The sequence below is a fragment of the Mus caroli genome, unplaced genomic scaffold, assembly GCF_978045245.1.
Source record: "Mus caroli unplaced genomic scaffold, Mus_caroli_1 scaffold_2, whole genome shotgun sequence".
NCBI lineage: Eukaryota > Metazoa > Chordata > Mammalia > Rodentia > Muridae > Mus > Mus caroli.
This window is the reverse complement of record NW_028227257.1, coordinates 38,754,039-38,771,950: the sequence shown is the minus strand read 5'-3', so window position 1 is coordinate 38,771,950 and position 17,912 is coordinate 38,754,039. Positions and strand designations below refer to the sequence as shown.

The 17,912-nt window shown below is 36.9% G+C and overlaps 1 protein-coding gene across 9 annotated transcripts in view; it reads left to right on the top strand.

Annotated features, from left to right (window-relative positions):
- Positions 1-17,912, top strand: part of Macrod2 (mono-ADP ribosylhydrolase 2) — a 2,026,591-nt gene that overhangs the window by 786,568 nt on the left and 1,222,111 nt on the right. The window lies entirely within an intron of this gene.

Genomic DNA, 17,912 nt, shown 5'->3' with positions numbered 1-17,912 from the left:
CCTATGACATACAACCAAACAGGAGACATTAGAATCACATTTTTCACAGGGATTTGAAATGTCTTTGTGGTCATGGTCTGGCAGTAATTGAAGCCATATGCCTTGGGTCAGAAGAAAACCTATATTGAAACAGAAGAACCCATCTCTTGGCCCAGTGACCTCAGGAGAGTTGAATTATCTTGGTGGATTTATCCTTGGCAGCAGTGACATGGGTTATTTGGGCTGGAACTTTCTCCATGCAACTCTAAATAGTGGTGGGGAGAAGCAGGAATTATCCACAGAGGAGATGGTATCAGTGATACAGTAAATGCTGTAAGCAGCTATGTAGTTCTCTTGTCTAGCACCTGTTAGATGATCTGTTGTAGATTGATTTGTTATTATGCAGTCACTTGGGTGTCCTAATACTTTAAAATAGAAGGCTGATGGAAGGAAAGATCATATGAAAGAGTTTGTGTTAAGTTGAACACTGTAGACATCGGACAACCAGCTTTTGTCTTAAATTACATGGCCTTTGGAATGCCAGCATATAAGACAAAGCAATATGATCTTCGTAATGGCTGCTGGCCTCTCTCCAAGTGACACATACATGAGAGTTATGTAGACTGGGTCACTTGAGGTTTCTCATTTCCCATAAAATAATGTTCATCATGGACTGTGGAGGTCAGAATTGGTCCCTAAGTAAATTTTTTCCTCCAGTCTCCTGTAGTCATGCGTGAATATAGACAGAAGCTGACTGACTTAATGGCACTGGCTGTTTAAAATGCTGCTGATGAGTGTTCATGATTTGACAAGAATTTTGATATAATTCATATTCTGAGGAGAACTAGTATTAGTGTTATATTTTTTTCCATACTGTTGAATTTTCGTTATAGGCATAGTCAATTTTTTCAAAAATTTTGATCAATATTTATCAAAACTTCTCAATATTCTTCTCATGAATCTCCAAACTGCCACATATTGTTTCTTCTCTTTTTCTCACTCTGAAAGTAGTAATGAAGATGCTTTCTCTAATCCTCCCTTCCTGGTCCTCATTCCTTTCTGTCTCCACAGAGCTTTTCATCTCAGAAATGTAGGATACAAAAATGTCTCTTAGCCTGGGAATGGTAGACATGCCTTTAACCCATTCACTTGCAAAGCAGATGTAGGCAAATCTCTGAGTTTGAGGCCAGCCTCTTCTACTACATAGTGAATTCCCTGACAGCCAGGGCCAAAAGAGAGACCCAGTCTTCAAACAAGCAACAGCAGCACCCCTGAAACAAACAAACAAACAAACAATGTGTTTTATTCTCTTCATTCCAATGTGTGCTCTGGGAAGAGTAAAGTTACCAATATTTAAATGTGTTCCTTGCTATTCTATTATCATTTTCCTGTGCATAAACTTGCTAATTTGTAACCAGGGAGGCTTGAGAAACTAATTTGTTTTCTTATGTGCTGGGTCTGCCTTCATTGAAACAAATATTACTGTTTTTTTTTTTTTTTTTCATTGTAGTGGCTGCAGTTTCTTTCAAAGGAAGGTCATTTATGGAGCTAGGGAGAATCCCCTTTCCCCCCTTAACTCTGTTCTTTTCTCATACCTAAGAGGATGTCAGAGGATTCCCTGTAATATTTTATCATGATTTTGTGACATTTCATGATGAAGAATGAAGTGTGATATGAAGTGTTCCGAGTGAGGGTAAGAGAAGTAAGCTAGAGAGGTTTGCTTCGGTCACAGGTTCTGTAGTGATGCTTCACTTCCTTGCCTGCGTGAAATGAGCATTCATTTGAGTTTATGAGTGAGTGAAAACACTCATAAACTTTAAGTCAGAATAAGGAATTGCTTACGTTTTCAAAATATTTGAAAGGTATTTTTAATTATGAATTTTATCTTTCACTTTTACTTATTTTCTTTGCTCAACATTAGACTCTATTAAAGTCTGAACATTGAGAGCTAGGGAGTTATCTCCATAAATAGAGTGCTTGCCATATAATCCTGGTTGCTTGTATTTGAATGCCCAGCTTTTACCCAAAGCCAGGTGACATGGAACTTGCACGAAATCCTAGAGCATTTGAGAAAGATGTCTGATATCTGACCTCCATACCTCTGCATATAACTGCATGTACACATGCATACACATGAATACATATACATATCTTTCTGGGTATTAAACTAATTCTGAATATGGATAAAATATGTATAAATAAATGATTTCCATTCTATAGATAAATTTATCCTATATATAAAATAATAAAGAAGAGAAACTAATAGACATTACTCAGAGACATCCTTTGATAACCAAATCCAAGACTTTGAATGAAAAATTTCCTCATTGGTTTAGATTGAGTGAATGAACTAATTACTTTGTAATTTGTTCTGCTGGGAAGTTCCACTAATGTAAAGAGCAAAGAGAAATGCTACTAACCTTGCTGCCAAGAAAAAGACAAAGAAACGTAAGAGCCATCTAATTTTTTTCTTCTATTTTCAACACTTTTTCTTGAGGTATTTGAAAACTATCTTTTAACAGGTATAATAGAAATGACTTCTCAATTCATCAAACTACTGTAATAGTGGACCCCACTGAAATGGAAATTGCCCCCAAGATTCTTAGACTTGGGAGAAGGAAAAGCTGCAGCCAGAAAGGCGACGTGCCTCTCAGAAAGAGCTTTCAAACAGTATTAACCACCTGTCAGAGCACCGTACAGGCTGAGACTGAAGTCCAGACAAAGATGGATCAGTATTGGACAAGACCACAATTTAAACAAGACTGCTTGGATCTGCATCTTCTTGTTCCTATATTTAAATGTTAATCTCTCCTCAGGACCTGAAGATTGACTTGGGGAAGGTGCTGAAACTCTTTTCCCTCTTCCCAGTATGGTCTTATTGAATAGAATATCTGTTTTACACTTTTAACTGGTTCTTTTCATTTGTTTATAGACCAGTTGGATGGATCTGATATAGGGTGCAGGGTGTAACCCCCAACTTAAGCAACAACCTAAGATTACCTTTCATTGGTATGTTTCAGCAAGAAAAAAAAATAGAGAAAGGGAGCTTTTGTTGTCACATTTAATATATGTGGATGACACTCTAATGCAGTTTTCTTAGGTGGGCAGATAGAGGTATCCTGATGTTCTCCTAGATTTCAACTTTAACATCCTTCATCTAGGCAGTTATTGTTGTCCAGTTTTGTAAATGAAAGCTAAATGACATGATAATAAGTAAACTTGAGTTTTGGCTTATTCCCTGCTATTTATAAGGTAGTAACACACAGTGAATGAAATAGCACCTTCCCACTAATGTAGTAACAATCTAAGATCTTGCTGTTACTTTCATTAAGATTGATGTTCTTGAAGTATCGGTGTGTTGTAGCAGGTGTTAGACATAGAAAGCAGAGTTAGAAAATAGTGACCATGTTAGCCCCCACAGACCCTACTGACATTATTAAAATATTCAATTGGTTTTTGTTGGAAGTGTGTTTCCTATAATCCCTCAGGAATAGTAATCTTTAAGCTTTGGTATTTCACAGAAATTCTCACATTCAGATATTTTCTTAAAATTGCATCCTGTAGTTATGTTTTGTTTTTGTTTTAAAAAAACTTTAATATGAGATTGTTTTCTTCTCTGTTTCTAGAACAGTCGGGAAAGTATGAAATGTATTCAGTTATGCGTTGGTATGCATTAGTACTAAGGCAGACACAAATAGCTCTAAAGAAGATGCTGATGAATAGACTATTAGAATCAAAGCACATATTTGTCTACAATTAAAGCATAACATAACACCCTAGAATTATTGAGACACTATCAAGCCATTTGACTCTCCACATTAATCTCCAGAATTAGTTTGTTTGGGTATCTTTCACTGAGATGAAGGGCATCATTATGACTTGAAAAGCCACTGAAATTTCTTTAGTTCACCAATGGGACTTTTAAGGACAGCTAGGTGTGCTATCATTCTCCGTATCTCTAGTGTCCCTGATCATCTTAGACCTATAAGAAAAACCAAAACAAAATCAAAAATATAAGGAAAGCATAGAAAGTCTACTCAACCAAAGTTGTACAGGACACAGGAGTCTTCAAAGATACAAGCAAAATTGTTTTAATGCTTAAGTTGGAGGAATAGTCCCATAGAAATGTGATTGGACAAATGTCTACTTTTCCTGTGTTCCCTTCTACCATGTGTCTTACAATCTACTGATACACAAGGTAGGAGAGATAATTTATTTATGGCTAGTTACCTTTCAGACAAAAGGGACAGGAGGGCAGCAGGTCAGAGAGACCTGAGGCTATTCCAGGAGTGCCATTCTTTGAGGAATTTCCTGAGCCAAAACAGAGTCATGGGTCATCTCCAGGAGACATGTCAGCTGGGAAGTTGGCATGCGCTACCCATCTTCATAAAATGTACTTATAAGACATAAGTTTTGATATTTTTGAATACCAGAGTTTATGACCTTCCTCTTTATTTTTTCTATTAATATAAATCATGGCTTTTATCATTTTAAATCCTAACTATATATCTTGTTTTTTTCCTGCTCTGCTATATCAGCTATGCTCCATTCTATGAATCCCAACTTGGATGTCATAACTTAATTTTTCTAAATAGCCACTTAATAATCTCCTTTGATGTTCATAAATTTTTTAACACCTGGACAATTAAAGTCTAAGCCCTTACCATTATGATTGAGGCTGGAAAAATATCAAATAGTTATATAATGTAAAGGACTTTGAAAAAACATTAGAAATGTCTTTCTGTGTTTGTTTTTCTCATCCTTCTCAACTTGTAATAGTTTGTATGCATAGAGGAATATAATTGATTTTAAAAAGTACTAGCAATTGTCTCAGAACATCTTTTAGCAAGAGAATGCACACACATCAAAATTACAGATTGCTGATTGGCATTAATTCTTTCTTCCTTCTTACTTTTTTCATTGAATATTTAATACAGGTGGTCATCTCTGTCCTCTTAGAGAATCCAGAACTAAACATGGGCACATTAAGTATATTATGGGCATTGATATTTTTTGACCATTCCCTTACCATGATGTCAACTTGTGAGTTTTGTACTGTGATCATGTTTTAGAGATAACGAGTCCATTTCTTACATCTTTCCAGTCCTATTCCTTTCTCTAAAAGTCTTAACTTTGGACCATGTTCTGGTGTTTAAACCTGCCAGTGAATTTGTATTCCCTAAGCATCCTATAGCAATTGGTACACATGAATTAATACTCCCGTTACTGTCATTTCCACCACCACAGGCAGGAAACCAATTTACTTTGTACCATTTCTACTTCCTCCATCACATATTCATCTGATGGTTAATTCTGAGAATCCCATGACCTTCTACTAAACGCTTTAATCATATAGATTGAGTTAGTCTTATGATCAGAGCTAAAAGTGCCTTTGCTTGTAATGACTGAGTTTCTAAACCTTGTATGATATCTTTATAGTACATTGACTTACTTTATCCAAAACATCAGCAGTGTGGGAGGCAAAATGCCTATTGAGGAAAGGTTACATAAGAAGATGCCTTTCCAGGCACTATGCGTCCCCGATGCCTCCTGTATAGAGGGTGCTTTCTTTTTTTTTCTTTTTTTTTTTTTCATCCACTATTTTATTAAAATAACATAGTTCCTAACAATAATCTATAAGCATTTGTCCTTATAACCTGTTTTTTTAAATTTGATTTTAATTAGGTATTTACATTTCCAATGCTATCCCAAAAGTCCCCCATACCCTCCCCACGCCACTCCCCTACCCATCCACTCCCACTTCTTGGCCCTGGTGTTCCCCTGTACTGAGGCATATAAAGTTTGCAAGACCAATTGGCCTTACAGTGTGCTTTCTATCTTTGCTTAAACTGAGATAGATTCTCTCAGAGAGAAAGGAAAACCAATAGTCTGGCAAGTTTGCTTTTATGGTTCTTGTAAAGTAAATCCCAGATACCTACCTGCCAACAGTGACATTAGAATCCCTTGTAAGGGTCTGGAGAGATGGCTCAGTGGTTAAGAGCTCTGACTGCTCTTCCAGAGGTCTGAGATCAATTCCCAGCAGCCACATGGTGGCTCACAATCCTCTGTAATGGGTTCTGATGCCCTCTATTGATGGAATCCCTTCTAGAATTTCAGCAGGAGCAGTAGAGCCTTCCTCAGATACTCTGTAAGTAATCTCTGCTGTCACCTATTCCATGCTGTGGCCATTTGTGTTCTTCATTCTCCCCATTATAATGACCTAATAACACTGAGTATCCTCCATTCCCTAAATAGAGATTATTTCTTCCCTTTGTCCATATCCAAATAGGATTCCTAATCAAAGTCAACCAGTTGAAATACCAACTATCCTTGAATACCCCACTTATACATACATGAGCAACCCTTGCTCAATACCACCACAAAAAAGGAATATTTTCTCTTGCAGTGGTTTGAAGCTCTATTACTGGGTTATGTTTTATTATATAAAAATATTTTATAATGTTGAAGTGATAATTTGTATGTTGATGATATGTTCTTTCTTGGCATTTCCTTCCTTTCATCCATCTTCCACCCCTTCTGCTTCCTTCCTTCCTTCCTTTCTTTTATTCTTTCCTTCCTTCCTTTTTTCTTTCTTGTTTTTGTGACACAAGGTTTTGTTCTTTGCCCAAGTCAACCTTGAATGCTCAGGATCTTCCTCATGCCCTATGATCATGGCCATGAAGCTCCCAGCCTGGCTTCTCTATCAAATTGAACTTGGTGTATCCATAACAGCCTGGTTATCCTGATTGAAACATTTCAGAGGCACCAACGTATTTCTAGAGGGGATTATATCATGTAATGAGATGTTTCACTATGATGGGCTCTTCTGATGGAATTTTTAACCCAGACTTGCTGAGCATTCTTCTATCAGTGAAGGCATGGTGTATCCTTCTGTCCCTCCTTGGAGGTATAAGCTTATTTAGAGTCCACTTCCTTACAAGCAGCTATTTAATTTTTAAAAAAAAAAGAAAGAAAGAAAATTTAAGACTTGATTATATGCTTAGCCAAGAGATTTCTTTTGCAGTTCTAAGGAATATCTCTAGCAAACCCAATTACTCTCCCAGCAATGCACTTCAAAGGAAAGAAGAGTACATCTCTTGTACAGAATTCCTGGATATGTTTGATCATTAGTCTGCGTGAGTAGTTTGACTTGAGGCTATTTACTCAGTAGGCATAGAAACTACAACATTACTTCAACCAAGAGCTATGCCCATACCTTCCCCAAGCAGAGTTTAATTCAATCTGTCAGAGAGAGGATAGAGGCTTGCTATGGAAATGAGTCACAATCAGTAAGATTTGGCTGACTTTTTGGACTATTAAAAAGGTTTCTTTCCCCCAGATGTCATTTTTTAGGAATAATAGTATCAAAGACACTTGGCACAGAGTAATTGACTGAGAACCTGCAATTTTGTAGCAATACTTGGCATGGTAACAGTTTTTGTTTCATTAAACAGAAGCCAAACAGAAAAGGGAAACTTGATATAAAGAAATGTCTTAGAGCTGATGTTTCTTTTACGTTGGGTATAAGATGTTTTGGTGTAGTTAAAAATATAGTATAATTTTTAATAGACTTACAAGTATAAATATTTGGTAGATGGGGCTGGTGAGATGGCTCAGTGGGTAAGAGCACCCGACTGCTCTTCCAAAGGTCCAGAGTTCAAATCCCAGCAACCACATGGTGGCTCACAACCATCCGCAACGAGATCTGGCGCCCTCTTCTGGAGTGTCTGAAGACAGCTACAGTATACTTACATATAATAAAATATTTGGTAGAGAAATATCAATTTAAGATAAAAGGGGTGTTGGGCTGTGGAGATAGGGTCATGGTAGAGCATGGTCTAACATATGTAAGACACTAGTTTCAGTCACCAGTACTACACACACACAAATTTATAGATCTCATCATTTTATAAAAACTAATATATCTTTCATAATTTAAACTATAGTTTATACTTTCCCAGAGTGGGTATGGGACATTTGCCTAAGACCTTCCAATTTTCAGTTTCCCAGTACTTTAATATTTAATTGGATTTCATTTTAGTTTTAAAAGGTGTATTGTGATTTAGCATATTCTTCAGGTAAAATAATGAACAGTAACAATTGAAATATCCCAAGCTTGAAATTTCTTTTACATTTTATGAAAATAATGCACTATTTTTAGTAGAAAATAGGTGTGCCATCCTAGATTGCATAAATAAACAGTGTCTATTTATAACCATTGCTGAAAGAAATAACTACTTTGATTACTTGCCAAAGAAAAATTTGAAAAGCAATAGTAAATCTTTCAACTGTTATTGGTTACTTTGAAAACAGAAGAAAATTATTTCTGTAACATTAATTTTGAAAAGTTAATTCCCATATTCTAATGGGAATGTAATGAGTTTTTCTCACAGTGAACTCTAATGAGTTTATGAATGTGCTGCCATATTTAAGGTAGCGGCTATGCAAATTGGACTGGTGTTTATTTATGCATGCCTTTCATTGGGGAATATATTTAGAGACCATAAGCTTGCTGGAGAATTTGTTACAGGGAAGAAAATGTATGAAGAAGTTTCTTTGTCCCAGGAGTGGAATTAAGGTAAAATTAACAAGGAATCGAAGTTATCTTTGATCGTGATTTTCATTCCATTTTTATTCACATTGAGGAAGTGTTGCCTGGTTTTTTCTTTTTTAATGTTCAGCAGAGCAGTACAATGCAATACACAGAAGCATAATGTTGAATTTTCATAATAATGTTTGTGATGCAGATGAGGCACACTTCAAACGTAGGTTGATTAGCATTTCTTAGTAAGATGACAGTCCCCCTTTCTAAAAAAAAAAAATTGTTCATTAGTTTTATCGGTGGATTACATATCCAGATTTCAAATTTGAAGTGCATAGTTTTTGCTTATAATTATAACATGAATTTAAATAGTTTGAGATTATGCATTTAAAACAATTCTTCTGTCACTGAATTATGCTCTGAATTAATGAGCTCTTTGCACCTTAGAGCCCTTTGCTTTGAAATTCTGTCTGCTTTAAAGTGAACTCCAACCATTTCAGGCCAGCAGCTTGCAGAAGGTTGCAGGATTAATGAGCTGCAGGGGCTCTGTGGTTCTTACAGAAGCATATATCATTGGATTCTATTCCCTGGGAACATCCTTCTTGTACAGTCCTACATAGTAGCTGAGTGTGGAAAGGGGGGTATTTGAGCAAATGATTTGGTAATTGCTAGTGAGAGAGTTCTTACATCCCACAAGATGTACAAGAATGGTGCCTTTACTTTCTCTAGCTGGAGTGAAATTAAAATTAATGGGCATTTTAATAAAGCTACTAATGTGCTTGAAACACTGCTCCATTATAGCTTGTTAAGTCGCTCTTTGTTTTTATTCCATTTTATGAACTTTCCAAGAATTGAAGAAGATCCTATAGGCACGTTCTCACATAAATTTAGCTGCACATATTCCTTTTATATTAGTGTGTGTTCATTACAGAAAATAGTGGTTTATGTCATTTTCATGTATGTACATAAAGTTCTTTGATCATATTCGTCTCTCCTATTACCTTTTCTTGCCCTCCCACTGTTGTTCTTCATCTCTGGTAATAGTTACATTTATACTTTCATTTCATGTGCATATTATCAACTATAGCCGTCTATTTATCAAATCTTATCTACCTACTGCATTGTCTTCTCAGAATGACTAGCATTTCTCTCTTACTTGAGATTGTTACATCCTATTAGTAATGACTGCTTTGGTCAAGGATGGAAAATTCAGTGGTAATCATGTAGATATATTTTATTCTATTAAGATAGCATTAAAATTAATCACATTGTGATGTCTGTTGAAACTGTCTTGATAATTATTAACTCTTACATTTAAAAGAAGGAATAGGAAGTATCAGACAAAAAACAAAACAAAACAGAAAACAACAACAAAAAATCCAACCTCTTTTCAATGACAACAAGCCCCTGACCAATCCTCTCCATTCCTCTAGCATTAGTTTTTCATCATAGCAAACGGGACTGTAAGACATCCAAGGCTGATGAGTCCTCTTGTACAGATCTGTTTCTCTCCAGAAGATCAAAGATCAGTCAGTGTCTGTTATTTCTAGATTGTATTTCAAAGTGTTCACAATGATTGAAGGAAATACTATTAACAGGTGCTTTTTGAAAAATGAACCACAGACAACCATGGTTTACTACAGTGCTTTCCAGTTCACCTAGGACATGGAAGTTCAGCTTGTAATTCATTATGCCAAAAGATAAGGAGCATGAAGATAAGACAGGAAGATGAGCATCTATCTTTGGCCTTCAGTACTTAGATGATTTGAAGCTCTGTGACAATATAAAAACCCAGAATAATAAAGTATGGAGTATACTAAGGAATGTTCATAAAGTGTAACAAATAGACTAGGAATGGAAAATGCAAATGATCTGATGTGGCAGAGGGACACTTACTCATTCAGTCACAGGGATCATCAACTGTACCAGTTTCACTGGAAGAAATAAATGAACGCAGATTTCTTGCCGGACTCAGCTGACCCCCAATCCTGAAGGATTGTTTGTCATTGGGCTATCAAGAATGTTTTAATTAGAGTGTTTTCTTTGGCACTCAGATGCTACTGTAGGAGCTGACCAGGTCTCTCCATGATGAAAAAGAGATAAAACAATTCAGGAAATCCCAAACAGATGTGCAAATTTTAGATTATTCTGGTCTTATATAGAAACAAAATTTCAAACTTATGTCATGGATGAGCTTATCTTACCCTGAAGAGTGTGTCATCTTAGTTGGAGTTAGGACTTAAGCATGGGCAGAGGTATCTCATTAGGAAGAATAGAGGACAGTGGATTGATAAGTTATAAAATGTGAAGAAGGTATCGGTATGTAAGTGCTGTGGGAAATATTTTTAAAAAATGGACTGGCAGGCTTCCCGTGCAACCGGCAGACCACATGGCTCCAGCCAGGTGATCTCAACTCAGTGGTCTCTCTGGCTGTCTGGGCTATTCTCTTTGCCTGCAAACTCTCCAATGGGCTGGAGCTCCTGAATACCCCTCTCTACCATGCCAGCTCCACTCAATGACTGTCCACCCCACAATCAGCCACCACATCACCCATAAATCAAGTAAATCAAATCTCTTGAAGCTTAAAATAAACCAATCAGATTTATGTATCAATAAACTCTCAATTTACAAGATCCCAATAAAGTAATTTCAGTAATTTCGATTGATAATGATAAAAGCTTTCTCCCAATTATTCTAACCTTATGATAGCATAACTACCTGTAGCTGGTTAAAGTCATGCTGGTTCATGTCCCTTCCATCTTGGCCTCCTTTTATTCTCCCTGACACACTCTTTCTCTGCAACTCTTAGCTCTGCCTCCCTTTTCCCTGTCTAGTCACAGGCCTCCTCCTGCCATAATGTAACTGGACAAGGAAAATCCTGTGACATGTAAGGGCCACCAAGATGAAAAACAGGTTTAAGAAGTAAAAAGCAACTATGTTTCATCAAAATGCGTTTGTTTTGCAGGAGGGTGAGTAGAGGGAGGGATTAAGGATTTGCCAGAGTTTGTGATTTGTGTGTGTGTGTGTTCCCCACAACAATAGAGTGATTCACTTCATCAATGAATGCTGACATGTTTGATCTTGGAGCATCTTAAACATTCTTATTTCATTCTCTGAGGAGAATAAAATAAAACTCTACTGGAATATGGACAGCAAGTAACAAATTAACCTTTGCCTTGAATTTTTAGACCCCAAGGACATAGAATTACTGTACTTGCTAATGAACTTTAGTCTCCATCACAGAATAATTAGGATGGACAATAAGGACAATCTCACAAACAATTTGGAGATTGGCCAGATTCAATTTAATCTCCCCTTATGCCAGTTACAGATCGGCTCACAGGGGATTAAGAAATACTCATACATGATTTCCAAAGAGAAACAAATTATATCTCTGGATAAGTAACACTAAAGTTAATTTGATTTAACAAATATTTATTCATAATGTTCAAATGTAAAATGCAATATCAAGGGAGTTATAGGGGTACAAAGATGACTATGATAAAAAATATTTTTCTTCAATAGGTTGGCTTAGTGATCTTTTAACACAGAGATTTAAAGAGCTTCATGATAAAAACCAGCCAACTCTTCCTAGGAAGACATTAAATTATGTGTCATATTCTTCATATGGGGTCTTACTAGCTTCTCATAACCCTTATTCAAAATGTTCTAGCTAGTTCTCACATCACAACATATGACAGGATCATAAGGCAGCATGCTTGAGAAATGAAGTGGGCTTGATCTCAAGTCATTCATTAGAAATCAGCCCATATGCCTCTCTTGGAAATTATCAAAGACCCAACAACAAAACCTGTCATAGAGAAGTTGGCATGAAACTGGTCTTGCAAACAGCTCCTCTCAAAAGAAGAACAGGCAGAGTTGTGAGTAGGAGGAGGAAGAGAAGGAGAACTAGAAGGAAGAGGAGCAGGAAGAGAAAGTGGAGGAAGACAAGCCTGCCAAAAAGTTAGAGATGGAGCAGTTTGGACATTGTGAGGTTCGCTGGGAGAATCTGGTGCCCCAGAAACCAGGGAACATCATTTTATACACTCAAGAGCTGAAGCCCCAGAGTAGTTCAACATCAGGAGGAAAGATGCATGTAGTATAAGATGTTCCCAAGAACTTCCTGGGCTTAAGGATCATCAGTAGATGGGGAAAACCCTAGTGTAGTGATAAGTTACAAGGCTTAGAATAAAACCAGCATCCAATGTGGAGTGAAAGGAAATACATGACAATTAGAATTTATTATACGACCTCTTGTAAAGAACCAATGTTTTCATGAGAACTGAAACTCATTCATCATTTAGGACAAACTCTCTCTCTCTCTCTCTCTCTCTCTCTCTCTCTCTCTCTCTCTCTCTCTCTCTCTCTCTCTCTCTCTCTCCCTCTCCTCCCTCTCTCTCAAGCTTTCTGAATCATGTTTTACATTTTATGTATATTTTCTTCAAACTATTATTGTCATTTCTGTACAATCACACACACACACACACACACACACACACACACACACCTACTGAGTCCACTTAGTGTTGCTCATATGTACATGTTTTTAAGGTTGATCAGTTGCGATTGATGTGTCCACTTTAAGAAAAAGATAAATTCATACTGTGATCTGTTCTCCAAGGTGATAGAACTTTTAGGAATCATTGATAGGTGAAATGATTCTTTCCACTTCATAGCTTTTTATTAACCATGACATATGCCCCATGAGCATCACGGTTTACAATGGAAAAGTTGCTTTAGGCTTCTTTGCCAGTGAACTACAGACTTTAGGCCTTTTGAATTTCCTAGTACGATAACTAATCTTTAGATAACTTTAGAACTGATTAGTATTCATTAGTTAGCTATAACTCTCTCATTTTTGGTAATTAAAAAAATTTCCATGTTGAACAAATTATAGGGATTCCATCTCATCCCTCACAAAAGGATCAGGAGCTAGGTATGTGAGGAGACTTAAAGCTTAAGCAGCATTTATTCATGTTAGATTCCCCTTGGATCTGATACCATTACTTTCCCACTGAAACTTCCCATGTAACATTGCACTCATTAGTCCAGTAGAAAAGTATAACCTTTCATTCTACATGCAGTCTACCAGACTTATAGTGACCCTGCTAAATTCCTTTAAAATTAAGCCTTGCCAGTTCATATCTCTTGATTTGACTGGTACACATAGCTTTTTGTAAGATTGTTATGTTGTATCTTCATGTGTATTACAAACTTGGCTTTATTATTGATAGCTTAGGGAGCAACTAGTGTCTCAAGACCAAGAAAAATTTCCAAAGATGTTATCTTTATGGTATATACTTATACTCCACAGACTCAGTTGGTCACAATCATCAAAAATCACTAAGATGACATGTAGTTGACTCAAAACACACTGTGTATAAGCAACCACCTTGTGTGGTGCATCTTTACATCCTAAAGTATTACTTCTAAGTCTTAAAGTGCAGCTTAGTTACCTAGCAATGATTTCAAAATAGATCGGAATCCCATTGCATTTCATATGGCTTTTGGTTAAATTAATTAAGATCCTTCTCATTGCATAAACACATGTTCTTTCATTATGGGTGCCAGACTTCCCCAACCCTACTCTCTTGACCTCTTCCCTCTATGTACACAAATTCAGAAACCTTATAATGTCATCTTTGATAAAATTTAATTTTGATTTCTCCTTAGTAATGCTGTCTGTGGCAGCTAAGTGGAATTTAATTTAAGAACATAGATGACTTAATAGAGCTTAATTGTCTGATTTGAGTTAGTAAAATTTGGCAGAAAGTCTAGACATTGCGTGATAAACCTGTCTTTGACTAGGATAAAGCCTTAGTAAAACAGAGTCCCTCATTCAGAAAAGCAGAGGAGAAAACTCCCATTGTAAAAGCTGTCTGTGTACTTAGCTAGCATTCTAAGTACACCAATATGTCACTTTGAACTTGTCCTTGCAATACAAAATTGTGGTAATTCTCATTTTTCCTTTATATCACAAACATAATACCCAAGTGTCAGTTAGTAGGCATTCCATTTGTTAGCAGATAATTTAGATTGGCTAGCTATTTTCCTCAATTTGGTTTTTGGGCCAGTGATTGTCAACCTTTATTGTGTATGTGAATGACCCCGTGATTGTATGAAAGTACCCATCATGATTCCATGGGTTTAGGGCAGTGCCTAAGATTTTCTACCGCTTATAAGCTCCTGAGCAGTACTTGCTGCGAGCTAAGGACTATGTCTTAAGGATCAAGGTCCTAGACCTAGGGAAGAGGACAGGTGATTTGTCCAGCACTGTCATCACTATGGGCTTCCTGATAATAATATTTAAATAATAACACCACTCTTATATTTTCATTACATGATTTGGATACCTTGGCATATAATGGCACGTGCTTCATCTTGTCTCAGCTGCCAACCTTTGGAAAGCCAATAACTTTAGAAAAGTATCCTGTTCCTGTGTGCTATGAACAAAGGCAACGAAGGCAGTTTTGTCTTTCCAGAACACACTCCTCATTCAAGTTCACTCTCCTGACTCTCTTCACTAACGTTCATGATATCTGCCTCACTCACTCTGTGATCTGCTGTCCCTATGTTCTTCCTATTTCTTCTAAGACTCTTACTGCCCTGTACTCATACTGATTTCAATCTTGAATTCAGACCCAGCCCATGCTGTTCCCTAACTGAGAATGTTTTTACTCCCAGCTCTGTTCTTCATAAAGACCCACTGATGCTCTCAAAGCTCTGAATGACCTGGTCACTCATCTTCTGACAGAGCTGAGCAGGTTTCCCACAGTTGTTAGAACTGTATCAGTGTATACCAGATCAGCACCCTAAGACTGGAGCATGTTAACTCTCAAAGTAGATTTCCTCCAAGCCAGCAGTTCTCAGCCTTCCTTTTGCTGTGGCCCTGTAATAGAGTTCCTCATGTTGTGGTGACCCACACCATAAATTTAATTTCACTGCTAATTCATACCTGTAATTTTGTGACTGTTATGAGTCATAAGGTAAATATGTGTTTTCTGACTGTCTTAGGCAATCACTGTGATAGGATCCCCTTTCCCAAATGACTCTAACTTGTGTTATATTGACGTAAAATTTGCCAGAACATTACGTAAAGGAATTGGGGATCTTGTGATCTTCGAATACTACATCATGGGTCACAGCATTCAAATGCAGCACCACTTGACAGCGAAACCATAGGACATTTTTTAAGGAACTAGCATATTTGGCATCTTTCTGTCTTTCTATACAGATGTGTCTGTTTATCAGAGGAAACTGATTGAGAATGTGGGATTTAATATTTGGCACAGTGTCCTGGAGACCATACAGGGGTGAAACCTTGCTTTTCCATTGAGCAATAGTCAGGCCTTAGATATGTTTGTAAGTCTTTCTAAGCCTCAATTTTCTGATTTGTAAAACATGATGATAATAGTTTCCGTTAAAAATATTGTGAGGACTTGATTAATAAATAAAAAGTTTTCATTTAGAGGAAGAATTAAGATTTAATTATTAATAAAGAAATATTCAAGAAAGGGTCATACAATTAAATAATTACATAAAATTAATGTTCCCATGTGGTATTATTTAAATGGCCTACTGTACCTAGCAAATAGGAAATACTTTATAAGTGTTAATTATTATAATAACTATGATTAGAGCTGTGGATTTAAGGAAAACCAGGGGATGAATCTTTAGATATGCTTTAATTAGTGCAAGTGCTTAAAAGGTGCCTAAGTATGTGTGCTAGATTAACGCTAGCTATTGTTGGTGTTATTGTTAATCATGCCAGTGGACCTCTGCGGTATCTATCATGAGAACACTCAAAAGGCTTAAAGGCAGTGTTCCTGATTACCTGTTATCTTTAAGAGTAACTGTTAGCGATTACATTAAGGGTAGTAATTTTCTGAGGTATAGTTTCCCTCTAAACCACTAATGGCTTCATTCATACTGTTTGGGTATTTTTGGCTAAAATTTTTCCTTTCATTTATAATCCTATTTCAAATATTCTAGGCTCTTCTGTTTTTCCAGTACATAGTATAAGTGGCCCATTACTTATAAGTTCATGCTCTGCCATTTAAAGAACTGATTCATGATAGATATTCAATGGTGTGAGGTTTTTATTTCTCCAAATGACTACATAGAACAATACACTTGGATGTGAAAACGGAGAAGGTGTCTCTGTGATTATTTTTCCCAGAGTTTAGATTTCCTTGCCATGTCTCATCCACAGTCACTCAGCCAGGCAGAGGCAAATCCAGGACAGTGACACTAAAGGGCACATGATACAATATATGTTGAAAGGAACACAAAAAGCGTATGTATTAATTGGTGATCATTTCAAAAATAAAGTCTAGATCTTGGGTTATCTCAATGCTACTGTTTTCAGCTAGCACACTCAAAACCATTGGTTCAATGCCTGAGGCAACTGCACAGGGGGAGCAGGAAAGGAATAATCACAGCTATATAAACTCTTTAGGAGAATCATAGAAAGAGGGAAAATATATATTTGGGTCAAAGGAAAAAAAACACAACAATAACAACAAAATACCAGTCAATACACTGGTGTATTGGTGAATTGTATCCTAAATTGTACCTCAGATTACTCTTTGGTTTCTGAAAGCAGCCTAAAATATTATTGCAAAGAAGAGACAGGATCTGTCATTTGAAGGGTGTAGAAAAATATCTAATCAAAATGTTATATAAAAAAATTTGAATTTCAATCATACTTCCTTTTTCTTCCTCCTCTGTTTTTCCTTTTGGACAAGCAGCTTTGGACTTGTGCTCAGCACACTCTTAGTTCCCATGCACTCTTTACAGAGTCCAGTTGAAGGACCATCAATAAATAAGAAGGACCATCAATAAGATCACATTTATGGTGTGAGTTGAGGGTAAAAACTCTATTCAAAGATGGGGTCCCAGGGAAAGCTGTACCTCTCCCCTTGATGAAATGTGTTCTCTGTGATCTGAGACTCCACAGGCCACTGTTTGCCTAAGGCAGCTTGTGCTGGTGCCCTCCAGTTTGCACAGGCTCCTTTGATGTTTGTCAAGAGGCCCTCTCAAAACAGCAGGGCAAAATGAGGAGATGAGTAATAACCTTACATGAAAGGTCACAACAAAGCCCAGGTGAGAAGCCTGCTGGGTTGCTGCCTTCCAAACCCGTGACTGTCCATCCTAAGAAAGCACTGCTGATAGGCCAGCAGATGAAACACCTGCCTCAGCTGCAGAACAGAGCTTTCATTCCACTGGCAAGACAAATTCAATACAGACACCTAAAAATCTTTATCCTAGGATGTACTTTTGGGACTCTAGGGACTAAATTAGACTATATCCATTGCTAACTACATTCCGTTTCTAGTAGATGTCTGTGTTATTATAATCATCATCATTAGTAATTTGCTGTATTTCTAGA